The following is a 13377-nucleotide window of genomic DNA, read 5'->3' on the forward strand; positions in this document are numbered from 1 at the left end:
CCCATCAGTACCATGGAAAATACAGGTTTTTCTATAGAAAAAAAATTTAAACCATTAAGGCTGCAGCTGAGCATTAGTCAACTTTCTTTGCCGCAGGTTCTCCATCACTTCTGTCCCAATATCTCTTAGCTGAAAGTGCCAGGGATTGAGCCTGGGACCTCCTGAACACAATGCACATGCTCTGCCTTGAGTTACAGACCTCTCAAAAAGCTGCTTATACAGAGTCAGACCCTTGAATCCATCTAGCTCAGGATGGTCTACATTGACTAACTTGTAATGGTTGTTTCGGGTTTTGATAGCTGTTGGTAGACCATGAGGGTCGTGGGTTCAATCCCCATGATGAGCAAAAGATTCCTGCACTGCAGGGAGTTGGACTACATTATCCTCATGGTCCCTTCCAACTGTACACTCCTATGATAGATGGGGTCATTCTCAGCCCAACCTATAGACGCTGGGGATTGAACCCAAAACCTTCTGCATACAAAGTTTGTGATCTACCACTAGATCTCTTCTATAAATATTACAGGGGGGCTGGGGCAGGTTGGACCCAAACTAGCCATCAGCTGCTTTTATACATTGTAGGACAGCAACAGATGAAAATCTCTATTCTCCTTTAACAACTACGATAAAATAATTTAAGCAAGCCATGCAAGTGAAGCCACTTTGCACAATACACAATAGCTTACACATTTTTTAAAAATCAGATGTTGTCTGCCTGGATGGCCTCCTGCTTTTTGCGTGGAGTGTATCCTGCAGAAAGGGAAACCAGCCTTTCACTGGAACTGACTCTTACCCTCCCAGATTCCAGCACCTTGCTCAACACAACCACATTAGTGCATGCTTCAACTTTCATGACCAAGGACCAAACCCTTCCTCGGGCAGGTCTATCCAGCCATTGTTTACTACTTTGGAGTTTTTATTCAGCTGGCAATCACGCTCATGTACAATGCCACGAATGCTGTCTCTCTTTTGCTTCCCCCTACCCATCAAGTTATATCTTTCGAAAGCAAAGTGGAAACTTGATGTTAAATGGCAGATGCTTACTGAGTTCAGCCTGTTTATTTTCTTACTCTCCCCCTTCTTTTCTATGCTGAGATGAAGGTGAAATTAGAAACTTGGAAGCAACCCAGCTGCCATCAAGATCTAAATTTTTTGCTTGCAAGACAGGAAGAACATACGAAGCTGCCTTTTACTGAGTCCATCTACATGGGTCCATCTAAGCTCAGTATTGTCCACAATGACTGGAAGCAGCTCTCCAGGGTTTCAGGCAGGGAGTCTCTCCCATATCTGCCTGGGATCTTCTGTATGCAAAGCAGATGCTCTACCACCAAGCCATGGCCCTTACCTGTGATGAAAGGTTTCTTATCCTTAGCACCAGAATGATCCTTTCATTAAGGTGCCTGCTTTTATGTAAGAGAGTAAAAGCAGTAACTCATGCTGCACTCCAATGCATGCTTACATGGCTGCAAGTACCCGCCCACAGCTCCAATGGGACGTTCTTCTGAGTAAACATTCACAGCAAACTCATGAAGCCACTGTTGGCAGCCTGCCACCCTTTCCAAAGAGCAAAGCATGGCTGAGGAAGCTGTGGTGATGCTTGCTGGGGATAATGGGAGCTGGAGTCCCACAACATCTGGAGGGCCACAGCTTCCCCATCCCTCGTGTATAGTATGACAATATTCATGCTGGAATATTCCTGATCTTCCTGGGTAGAGCCATTTCTCTCTAGTACTCTTCCATATCTCTTTCTGGGCTCAGTAGCATCAGTCCAAAATGCTACTATAGCACACCTTATTTCTTCACCAAAGACTCCTGAACAATGTCCTACCACCTGGATCTAGAGTCACGCCTAGAATATAGATCTACGAAATCAATAAATTTTATAGATCTATGGGCTGGAGCATTACATTTTGGTTGGCTTAAAATAGTTGGAAGTCTTCATGGGTAGGAGCTGAGCTGAGCCTCCATTCAAAAGTGGTCCCACCAATCACATTGTTACTAGCAGTTAGTGGACAAAAACGCAGTAAAATCTTTTTTTAAAAAAAAAATCAATGAACAAGAGCATACAATAGCATCTCCCTTATTAATTGGGCAGAAACAAAGCTGAAGGGCCGCTCTGGAAGTCCCCAACTTCAGCTGCTGCCTCTCTCAACAAACCCTGGCTGCCTTTAGCCCAATGACGGGCTTCTGGTTATACTGCCTAAACATACCCATTAGTCTCCCTGTCAGGATCTTAAAAGTCAAAGATTCCACCACAATCTTGTGCTGGACACTGAACAGGCTCAGCACCAGCAGTCATGCACAAGCTGAGGGTCTTGAGAGGCTTTACCAGCCCAATCCAGTTATGCCACCTGTCACTGTTCTCCCCACAGGACCCCCAGATACTTTTCAGGAGCAGGAAGTGGTATCGTTTTTTAAGTAGAAGCCAAGCTCAGCTCTCACCATTTTAAGTTAGCCAAGACGCAATTCCTTGACCCACGGATCTGTGAAATGGATTTGTAGAACCTGTCTAGATAGGTTTATTGTAGATAGAACTATAGATCTACGAAATCCAACAAGGGGGGACCACCGGGCGCAGGTTTTACCTGAAGTTCAGTACTTGGCATACCCAGGTAAAAGAACTCAGCAGGGCTCGAAAGCAGACCTGCCTGAAACTCTGAAGATGCTGCCAGGCCAGCTAGTAAACAGTCCCAAATGAGGTAAGCAAACCTCTAGTACACACATGGATCTGGGAGTAAGCCCTATTGAACTTAATGGGAATAACTTCTGAGCAGATTTGGACAGAATTGCATCACAGAAACCAGTTATCCGATCTGGTATAAGGCAGCTCGGAATATGCTCCTTATAACAAAACCAGGGGCAAAGTGATGTGGCCAACACAGTAAATCCAGGGGTGCAAACCAGGACACCCCTGAAAATTTGTTATGTTGGGTTCACCATCGCCCACAGGAATAAATAGATTTCATTTATTCTTATGGAGGAAATAAAGGACTATAATCATGATTATATCCCACCTGTCCACGAAAGTCCACAAGGTGACAAAATGGTTACTAAAAATAAGATTAAAAGTGCTACCTAAAAGAAAGAAAAAATACACCACAGGACAAAATGTAAGTTAAAAATGCGATTCTGCTTCCATAGTTAAGATGGAACTTCTTTAGCAGTGACTGTGGCTACCATGAATAGTGGTGAAGCACAAAAGCGATTCTTGTGAAAGAGGGAAAGAGCCAGGAAGACAATGTGCACAATACAATTGCCACATCACAATATTGTAAGCATGTTTAAGATGCCGGGAATGCTATAACCACATTAATTCTATATACAGTAGTGCCTCGGGTTATAAACACCTCGGGTTACAGACACGAGGTTACAGACTCCACTAACCCGGAAATAGTACCTTGGGTTAAGAACTTTGCTTCAGGATGAGAACAGAAATCGTGCGGCGGCAGCGGGAAGCCCCATTAGCTAAACTGGTAACTCAGTTTAAGAACAGTTTCAGGTTAAGAACGGACCTCCAGAACGAATTAAGTTCTTAACCAGGGGTACCACTGTATGCCATAGGGCAGCAAACCCAGTGGCCAAAGCTGCCAGTGTACCCACCATTACCTCCTATGATGCCCACTAAGAGACTCTGTAAATATCCCATCAAACCCCACCCCACCCCAATTCACAAGGTAACTGTTGGCTCTTCCTGCTCAGTTGCTGTTTGCACTGGCTTGGCCTCTCCTACCCCTTAAATAGACATGCATTTCACTGGATACCAGAATTGGACACCCAACTCCCTTCCGTTCTGAACAGAAGAGGTGTCCAAACTCTTCTCTCTATGGGCGAGCATGGTAGCAGTCAGATGATCAAGCATTTTTTCTATTGATTGTGAGGTGCGAGGGGAGCATGCTTGCGCCATTTTGCATTCCCTTCTCTTTTTAAGTTCCTTGATATGTGACAGCCATTCTGCGGCATGGTGCACAACCCACAACATTCGCCATTTTGTGATGGGTGCCCATGCACCCCTCAAAATCCCCAGTGTTCCCACTGAACCAAAAAAGGTCAGCATCCTCAAAGCTGGCACTCTCCACTGACACCCTGAATCACAACCTCCATCCGTCCAAGCCAGCACATCTACAGTTTGGGCAATGGAGGCAAAACCAGCTTTCCACTACTGGCACAAAATGTTCCAGCCCAGGATTGAGGCCCCAAAAGGTTTTTCAATGGGTTCCTATGCCCACCAGATACATCACACCCTCCAGGGCAGAGGTGGGAATCTGTGGGCCTCCACATGTTGGACTACAACACCCATCGTTGCTATTGGCCATGCTGACTGGGGGTCAGGGGAGTTTGTGTTCGTCAATGTATTTTGAAAGGAGACAGGTTCCCCCCACAGCATGCCTGGTTCTAGGGCTCCAAAGAGAACAAACATCATCTCTCCACTCTCACACCCTAACTCAAGAAAGCAGTGATTGTGAAAATAGCAGAAAAGGCTCCACTCTTCTGCATCATCGACAAGGGAAAATATTAGGCCTGTCAATCAATTAAGATTCTTTAATTGGTTAACAACTGCCTGACTTCCTGTCAATTATTCACTCATATGTTAAGGATTGCATGTCAATTTCAGTGCATTTTTCTGCGCCGCCCCACCCCACCCCACCCCCAGATTCTTGGAGGAAAGTTGTCGGTTTCTCCTGAGCACAAGACAGCTTTTGTTTATTACATTTCAAGTTACCATGAATTGCTGGAAGGAAAGGCCGCTGCTTTTGTCAAATCTGGGAATATGGAACATTTCCCTTTTCAGTAGCAATGCCCAAGCCAAAAAAAGAGACAAACCTGTTTGTACTCAGAGTAGTACACGGCCACCAACTTGGATGTCTTTAAAAAAGCATAGCACAAATTCATGGAGGATAAGGCTACTATCATTGCTACTAACCATGATGGCTGTGTGTTTGCCCTCCATTGCTAGAGGAAGGAAGCCTCTAAAAGCCAGTGGCTAGGAATCGCAGGTGGGCAGACTGCTGTTGCACTCAGGTGATCCTGGAGAGCTTTCCATGGCTGGCCACAGTGAGAAAGGGATGCTGGACTAGATGGACCTTTGGCTATTCTTACGTTCTCACCTGTCCTTTTCCTGCACATTCTTAGTTGGTTTCGTCTTAATCTGATTATTTTAAACCTATGTCTAAAATTTGGTCACAAGTAGCTCTGACAATGTTCTAGTGAAAAGGCCATGTGGAAATATTTGAAATACATGTACGAAGCACCCTTTTGGAAATGTAGGAGACTGCTCTCTTTTTGATTTGACTCAGGGGCAGGATATTAGAGGGGCACAGATGTGCGGCATATGACTTGCAAAAATTAACCCAGCTGTGGGTGTGCACAGTTTTCAGTTCCCAACGGGCAAATTACACATTCCCTAGTTGTCCTGCACAGAGCATAAGGAGTTATAGCTAGCTAAGTTATATGCAAAGTAGATCCATTCAAATTAGTGGGCCCCCGTTGGTCATGCCCATTCATTTCAATGGGCATTCCCTGAGTAGGACTAATATTGGATAGTTTCTGAATAGAAGACTGTAGAAGAAGAAGAGTTTGGATTTGATATCCCGTTTTATTGCTACCCGAGCAAGTCTCAAAGCGGCTAACATTCTCCTTTCCCTTCCTCCTCCACAACAAACACTCTGTGAGGTGAGTGGGGCTGAGAGACTTCAGAGAAGTGTGACTAGCCCAAGGTCACCCAGCAGCTGCAAGTGGAGGAGCGGAGATGCGAACCCGGTTCACCAGATTACAAGACTACTGCTCTTAACCACTACACCACACTGTAGCAGAGAAGTCTGCACTTTTGAGTAAGAAACAATGCACAATAAAGATGGATATGTTTTTTCCCAATAGGCCTACACAGTTGAGCCAGGTCTGCATTGAGCAAGAGATTGGACCAGATGACCCCCAGAGACCCCTTTCACCCCTAAATTATTTGAGTCTTTAAACATGGAGAAGTGCAGAGCTGTGTTAGGATGTAAAATAGCGTGACTCCATTTTTGAAAACGTCACCTGATTATGTGGGCAACTGTCCCAAATATGTTGGAAATATTTACAGAAGTAACTGGGAAATCAGTGTACATCCTGAGCAGAAACACAGGGCTGGATTAACCATTAGGCCATTATCCTTAGGCCCTCATACTTTTTAGGTGCTCTGTTTAGGTGCTCATTGGATAAGCTTGGGCCAGGGTTGCTCTTGTGAAGATAGATGGAAGGGAAACCCACACTTGCAACATAAGCCCTTTGGAGAAACAAACTGGTTCTTGACCCTGCCGCAGCCAAAAAGAAAACAACAACAACAACAACCACCAAAGGATTGTGTCCAAGAGTACATCTACTCAGAGTAAACCTACTGAAGTCAATAGACAAATCGAAATGAGGTCCATTAATTTCAGTGGGTCTACTGTGAGTAGGCCTTGGTTGGATTCAATCAAACACACACATATCTTAATCTCAGGGTTGTGGGTTCGAGTCCAACGTTGGGCAAAAGATTCCTGCATTGCAAGGGGTTGGACTAGAAGATACTCGTGGCCCCTTCCAACTCTACAGTTCTATGATTCTGCAAATGATTTGTGCTTGAAGATTTTCCTCTTTGTTTCGAATATACTTGTTCATTTAAATCCCACCACCTTTATTTATTTATTTATTAAACCAGATACCACCACCTCTGTGGTACATATGCCTATTTCTAACTGCAGCGAACCATCTGCTCCCTTCCCCCATTTCCCCAAATATTAAGCAAAATTCATCTGAGAACATCTGCAGCAAAGAGATAAAACTTGCTGAAGGTGATAGGAAGGCATACCAACACCCCCCACCCACCCCAGTAGAAATAAAATAAAAATCAGGGGCTGTCATAGTTAATGTGAATAATCTAGTTCTAAAGGCACTGTCAATGTGAAGGGGTGGGAAGTACAGATATAATAAAGCCCATCTGGATGACGTACACCCCAGCGGAATCTTTATGGGATTGGCTTAGGCATACTATAAGATTACCTGACTGTCATGCTAATTCTCAATGACTTGCACTTGGGAAGAGGCAGGTTTTTCAGGAGATTTCATATGAGCAAAAAAAGGTAGATTTTAATCGGACGTTGCTGCAGAGCTCCCCCATTAGCTAGATAAGCCCTGTATGGTGCCTTTCAGGAGCTGGGAATTTTGCCCCACACCTGGTAAGAGGTTATATTGACAAGGTAGGGCACAAACAGCACCATTAAGCCAGTACCTTAAACCATCTGACACCTCCCTGTTTGCCGGCTCCTTGAATTACAACCCAGCTGCTTGCCGTTTACAGAGACTGGCTGTGCTCTGTGCGCCTCTCTCTCGCGAGGTGTTCCCGACTACCGGAAGGAGGTGACTGGCACACAAGATTGTGGCCTTTAGTACTGTTGACACCGGGATCAAGCCAGGGAGCGTCCTGTTTTATAGACAGCAATTTCCCTAAGTGGGCCATAAATACACGTAGTCACCAAGATCTATCAGCTGGATTTCGCCACCTCAACCTTGGTTGGTTTAACACACTCCCCCTCGGCAGCCCAATCAACTGATTCATAGCATTGAGGCTGACTCAAATTACAAAATAAAAAAGTACGATAATGATAATGTGATAATGATGTGATAACAGTCAGAGCAGAATGTTAGGGACAGAGCGGGGAACATTTTTTTTTAATCCTGAGGGCTGCATTCCCTTCTGAACAACCTCCTAGTTTCACGCACAGCTCTTTATGGTCCATTGAGGCTCTGCCTTGTCCATCCAGGGCAAGCAAGAAGCATGGTCAGAGTTCAAGGATGTGCTCTAGCCAGACAAAAAGACTCAGGATGTGAAGTAGGCCCAGTGAGGAGTGTGGCATGGGAAGGGGACCTGAGGATTCCCCATCCAAGTGTTTGGCACTTCCTCCGAGGTCAGCATGGCAACGTGCCTCTTGGCAGGCTAGTCACCTTTCTTTTGGCAGGCTAGTAAATTTTGTGGGTCATTGCTTTTCATTCTCACCTCAAAAAAAGATATTATAGACCTGGGAAAAGGTTGAGAGAAGGGGAACCAATACGATGAAAGGGATGGAGCAATTCTCCTACGGTTGCAGCATGAGCTTTTCACTTTAGGGGAAAGGTAAGTAGGAGGAATGTGGGTGGCGCTGTGGGTTAAACCACAGAGCCTAGGGCTTGCTGATCAGAAGGTCAGCGGTTCGAATCCCCGCGACGGGGTGAGCTCCCATTGTTCGGTCCCAGCTCCTGCCCACCTAGCAGTTCAAAAGCACGTCAAAGTGCAAGTAGATAAATAGGTACTGCTCCAGCGGGAAGGTAAACGCCGTTTCCGTGCACTGCTCTGGTTCACCACAAGCAGCTTAGTCATGCTGGCCACATGACCCAGAAGCTGTACGCCGGCTCCCTCGGCCAGTAATGCGAGATGAGCCCGCAACCCCAGAGTCGGACACGACTGGACCTAATGGTCAGGGGTCCCTTTACCTTTAAGTAGGAGGAATTGGGACGCAGATGGCGCTGTGGTCTAAACCACAGAGTCTAGGGCTTGCCGATCAGAAGGTCAGCGGTTTGAATCCCCGTGATGGGGTGAGCTCCTGTTGTTCGGTCCCAGCTCCTGACCATTTAGCAGTTCGAAAGCATGTCAAAGAGTGCAAGTAGATAAATAGGTACCGCTCCGTCAGGAAGGTAAACGGCATTTCCATGCGCTGCTCTGGTTTCGCCAGAAGCGGCTTAGTCATGCTGGCCACATGACCTGAAAGCTGTCTGCGGACAAAAGAGCGCCACAACCCCAGAGTCGTTCGCGACTGGACCTAACGGTCGGGGTACCTTTACCTTTAAGTAGGAGGAGACAAACATTGCTCCTCACAACAACCCTGTGAGGTAGGTTAGTCTGAAGGACAGTGACTGGCACCAGGTCAACCAGTGAGCTTCATGGCTGACTGGTGGGTTTCAGAAGGTGCCTGGTGTGGGAGAAGTGGAAGTTTTTGCCCCTCTCTCATAATATTAGAGCCCATGGACACTGGATGAAGCTGGATGTTGGACAGAATCACTGAACTGTAGAGATGGGAGGGACCCTAAGGGCCATCTAGTCCAACCCCCTGCAAAGCAAGATTCTCAACTAGATCACATATGACAGACGGCCAGTCAGCTTCTGCTTTTGAAACCTCCAGTGAAAGAGAGCAGACCACCTCCCGAGGGAGTTCCGTTTCACTGTCGAACAGCTCTCACTGTCAGAAAATTCTTCCTGAAGTTTAGTTAGAATCTCCTTTCTTCAACATAGTGCATTGTCAACACTATGAAATTAGCTTCCCAGAAGAGGTCATGGCAGCCACCAACTTCTATGGCTTTAAAAATGAGATTAGACAAAATTAATGGAGGATAAAGCTTTTAATGGCTTCTAGCCACGATGCCTTCATTCTACCTCCACCATACGTATGCCTCTGAACATCAGTTGCTGGGAGCAGTGGTGGACCTCGGGGTCTTGAATTTTAGCGATGCCAAAATTTGGCGCGCCCCACCTCTCGCACCCCATTCTAAATAATAATAGTTGTGGCACCCCCTTGCGGAGCCTCCAAGGCTCTGCGCCCAGGGCGACCAAATGGGTCACGCTCCCCTAAACCTGCCTCTGTTAGGAGTCACAATTGGGGAGAATTTTCATTGCACTCAGATCCTGCCTGGACTCGATGGAGCAAGGCGTTTCTTATGTCCTCCCCAAGAAAGTGGGCACACTCCCAGGAAAAGCTAATTAGCATCAAAACACCATTCAATTTTGGGTCTTTTTCTTGTATGCTTCCCTCCCTTTTCATTTCCCTCCTCTCCTCTCTTTTCCTCTTCCCCCTCCGCACACCTTCCCCGTATGGTTGATTATCTGCAATATTTGGTGGATTAAAAAATAAAATTACCCCAAGCTGTCACTCTCGGGCTATTTTTAATCTACTGTAGGTGAAAGATCAGGAGACATTATTTGGGGTCAGGAAAGATTTACAATGTCCTCAACACAGTGCTATGGGGTAGATGGTAGATGGGTTGCCGCAGGACAAAGGATTGAAAGCAGCGAACTCTGCTCACCGCTGCCCACCTCCCCAGAAGTCACTGCCACTGTGTTGATGATGATCACATTTATGTTTGGAGGCTAAATTCTCTGCAAGAAAGGAATTTCATAAATGTTTAACAGAGGCACCTAAATGCTGCAATGCAGCCTCTGTGCTTCCAGCATGGTAAGTATCTTACATATTCACATGGTTCAAGTACTGTTGGTTGCAGCCCAATGAGTTCTACTCAGAGAAGACCCACTGGCATCAACAGCCATGAATTTAAATGGGTCTACTTGGTTAACATGGGATACAAATACTATGGGTTTCTTGACATTTCCTTTTGTCCCGTTGCTGCTAACCCCCCGCCCCTGCCCTGAGTGGGGGGAACCTGCTCTTTAGCGTCCAATTGGAGCAAATTCTATCCCCCAAATTCTATCATTTCAACAAGCCTGTGAGGCAGGTTAGTAAGACAGTGATGGCCAAACTCGGCCCTCCAGCTGTTTTGGGACTACAATTCCCATCATCCCTGACCACTGGTCCTGTTAGCTAGGGATGATGGGAGTTGTAGTCCCAAAACAGCTGGGGGCCGAGTTTAGCCATCGCTGGTGTAAGACATAGCGACCTACCCAAAGTCACCTGGCAAGCTTCATTGTAGAGGGTGGGATTTGAACCCTTGTCTCCCAGGTCCTAGTCAAACACTCCAACTGCTGCACTGTGGTTCATTTACAATATTTGATCGGCCAGTTGTCTGGGGCAGTGGTGGGGCAGTGGGGGTTGTGCCTTCCAACCCTACACTCCGCTTCTGCACTTGCTGAAGCTGCCTACAGATAGTCCTATTCATCTCAGCTATTTTCTTGGGATAAAAGACGGCTTCCCTAGCCGTTCCAGAGAACCTAACATCTGTTTAGCAGACACCTTTACGACACACTGGCTCCTCCAGCAAACATGCTAAGATTTAGAGAGAAATAATGGTAAATCTTGCATAGGTGCGAACCAAAACACATGGGAGGCAGAACCCTGCCAAGAAAACTAAACTACCGGCTCCCCCAGCTCTGCCGATGATCCAGGAATTTATCAAATTGTAAACTGGCCAATAAAAGCAACGGCACTTAAATCATCCCAGCAGTTTCATTGCAGCAGGCTGGGTACTATGCAAAAGACTCCCCTGAGCCCTTGAGATGAAAGGATCCAGTCACCCAGTATTCTTCCAAACACCTCCTGCTTAAATTCCTGGTAGGTCCGTGGTAGGTGATTTGCAACAGAAAGTTGAGAGTTTCCTACTCCCAAAGGTATAACTATGGCAAGTAAAATAAATTAGCTTCTGCTGCTTGTTTATCTCTTGACCTCAGTCTTCCACACCTGTAAAATAGGCGTGTTAAGTGATTGCCTATAGCACAGCAAAAATGGGACAATCGCCACCAGAACATTTGTGGCGTAATCAGTTACAAGATTTCACCAGGGCCATGCACAGACTGGAAATAAAGCAGTACACCTTTTGCAGGTGAAAACAGCTTTGAAAGAGGGGGGGGGTTCTGTACAACCAACCCAATACCACCATCAGCACAAATCATCATGAAGGCACAACATAAAGGGTATCTAGACTGGGGCCCCAAGAGCATAGAATTGTATAGTTGGAAGGGACCCCAAGGGGCATCTAGTAGACACCGTCTGGATGCAGGAATTACAGCTCAAGAATTCCTGACAGCCATCCAACTCTGTTTAAAAACCTCCAATGGAGGAGAGTCCAGCACCTTCCAAGATATTCTGTTCCACTGTCAAACGGTTCCTCCCATCAAAATGTTCTTCCTAATGTTTATTCAGAATCTCCTTCCTTGCAATATGAATTCCTTGGCTTGGGTCCTCCCCTCTGGAGGAGCAGAAAACAAGCTTGCTCCAGTTATTTGAATATGGCTCTCATATCCCTTCTCAGTCTTCTCCCCCCCTTGCTTAACAAGCTCAGCACAAGGTTTGATAGCACCGATCCCAGATGCCAAATTGACTCTTCCTCCCCCGCCATTTTTAATAAAACCAACAGAATCCTTTGCCTTGGACTCTGGCGCAGCAGGAGAGGTGAATCAGTCGGAAAGAGCTTTTCTCCTCTGCGCAAAGGAGACTTGCAATTTGTCATGCGTGTTGCTGGGAGGAAGCGAGAGAGAGTCCAGCTCTCCGGATCTTCAAAACAAAGCAACAGGCTTGGGATACAGTGACCCCCGCCAAGTGGGCACAGGCTCTGCATGCTTCAATGGCAGCTTCCCAGAGATGCTCTTCCCACTGAAATCCACATTTCTTCCAACTTTGCCGATATGAGTCACCACTTAGGTACACACTAGCTTGCGGGAAAGTGCTTCAGTAGAAATGAACAGCACGCGGCAGTGAATTTTGCATCCCTTCCCCCTTTACACAGTCCCTGCAAGGCTTTCAGCTTTGCCCATGGATGAAAGTGGATGAAAATTCAGGTGAGTTGCGGGAATGCAAAAAAAGGTCTATCTTTCGCACGGATAGCGCCAGCCATCCTAATTTAAACACACCCCTTTAGTAAGAAGTATTATTTGGGTAATGCAGAAGGCTGCTCCCTGAGCATGTACAAAGTGCCGCATTTCATCACCAAACAGACTGTCCCCACAACCTAGCTTTGTGAACAGACACTGCTCAGGGATATAGCACACGCTTTGTGGGCAGTTAAGTCCAAGGTTCGATCTCCAACAGCTTCAGGCAGTGCTGGAAAAGACCCTTGCCCAACATCCTAGACAATGCAGACAGACAGACCCCAGGAAGACGACCCTCAGTGCCCGCCTCCTCTAGTGCAGACAGCCCTTCCCAACACTACTTGGGCCCCTCAATGCCACTGGTGATGCTGTAGACATTTGGCTTGGCTTCCTATTTGGGAATTGTGCAGATGCTGTAATGGGCCAAGGACAAGCTAATGCAGACTTGGGAGAGAAGGTGCTGCTCTGTGCTGCCTGGGGCTGATGGGAGCTGTAGCCCAAAACTTCTGGAGGGCACCAGGTTGATGACGACTGCCTTATGCAAACCATTGCCTCTAATCCTCAGTTCTGAATTTTATAGTGTTTTCACTGAACTGATAGCATATTTAGGGGTTGGATTGTGTGTTTATTTTGCAAAATACCTTGTGAATGTTTCTGCTTCAAAAAGGCAACCTTGAGATATTATTAACAAGCCAAACAAAGAAACCTCGCCAAGGAGACAAGCAGTGACTTCCAAAAATAGACCCACATGCTTCGCTGTTTTCTTCTCTATCATTACCAAAAGGATAGCCAAATTTCTATAGTGTCAAGGGCCCCTGGTGGACTCCTTATCTGGCCTTCCAGTTTTTCTGTGGCAT

The sequence above is a fragment of the Lacerta agilis genome, chromosome 8, assembly GCF_009819535.1.
Source record: "Lacerta agilis isolate rLacAgi1 chromosome 8, rLacAgi1.pri, whole genome shotgun sequence".
Classification (NCBI taxonomy): domain Eukaryota; kingdom Metazoa; phylum Chordata; class Lepidosauria; order Squamata; family Lacertidae; genus Lacerta; species Lacerta agilis.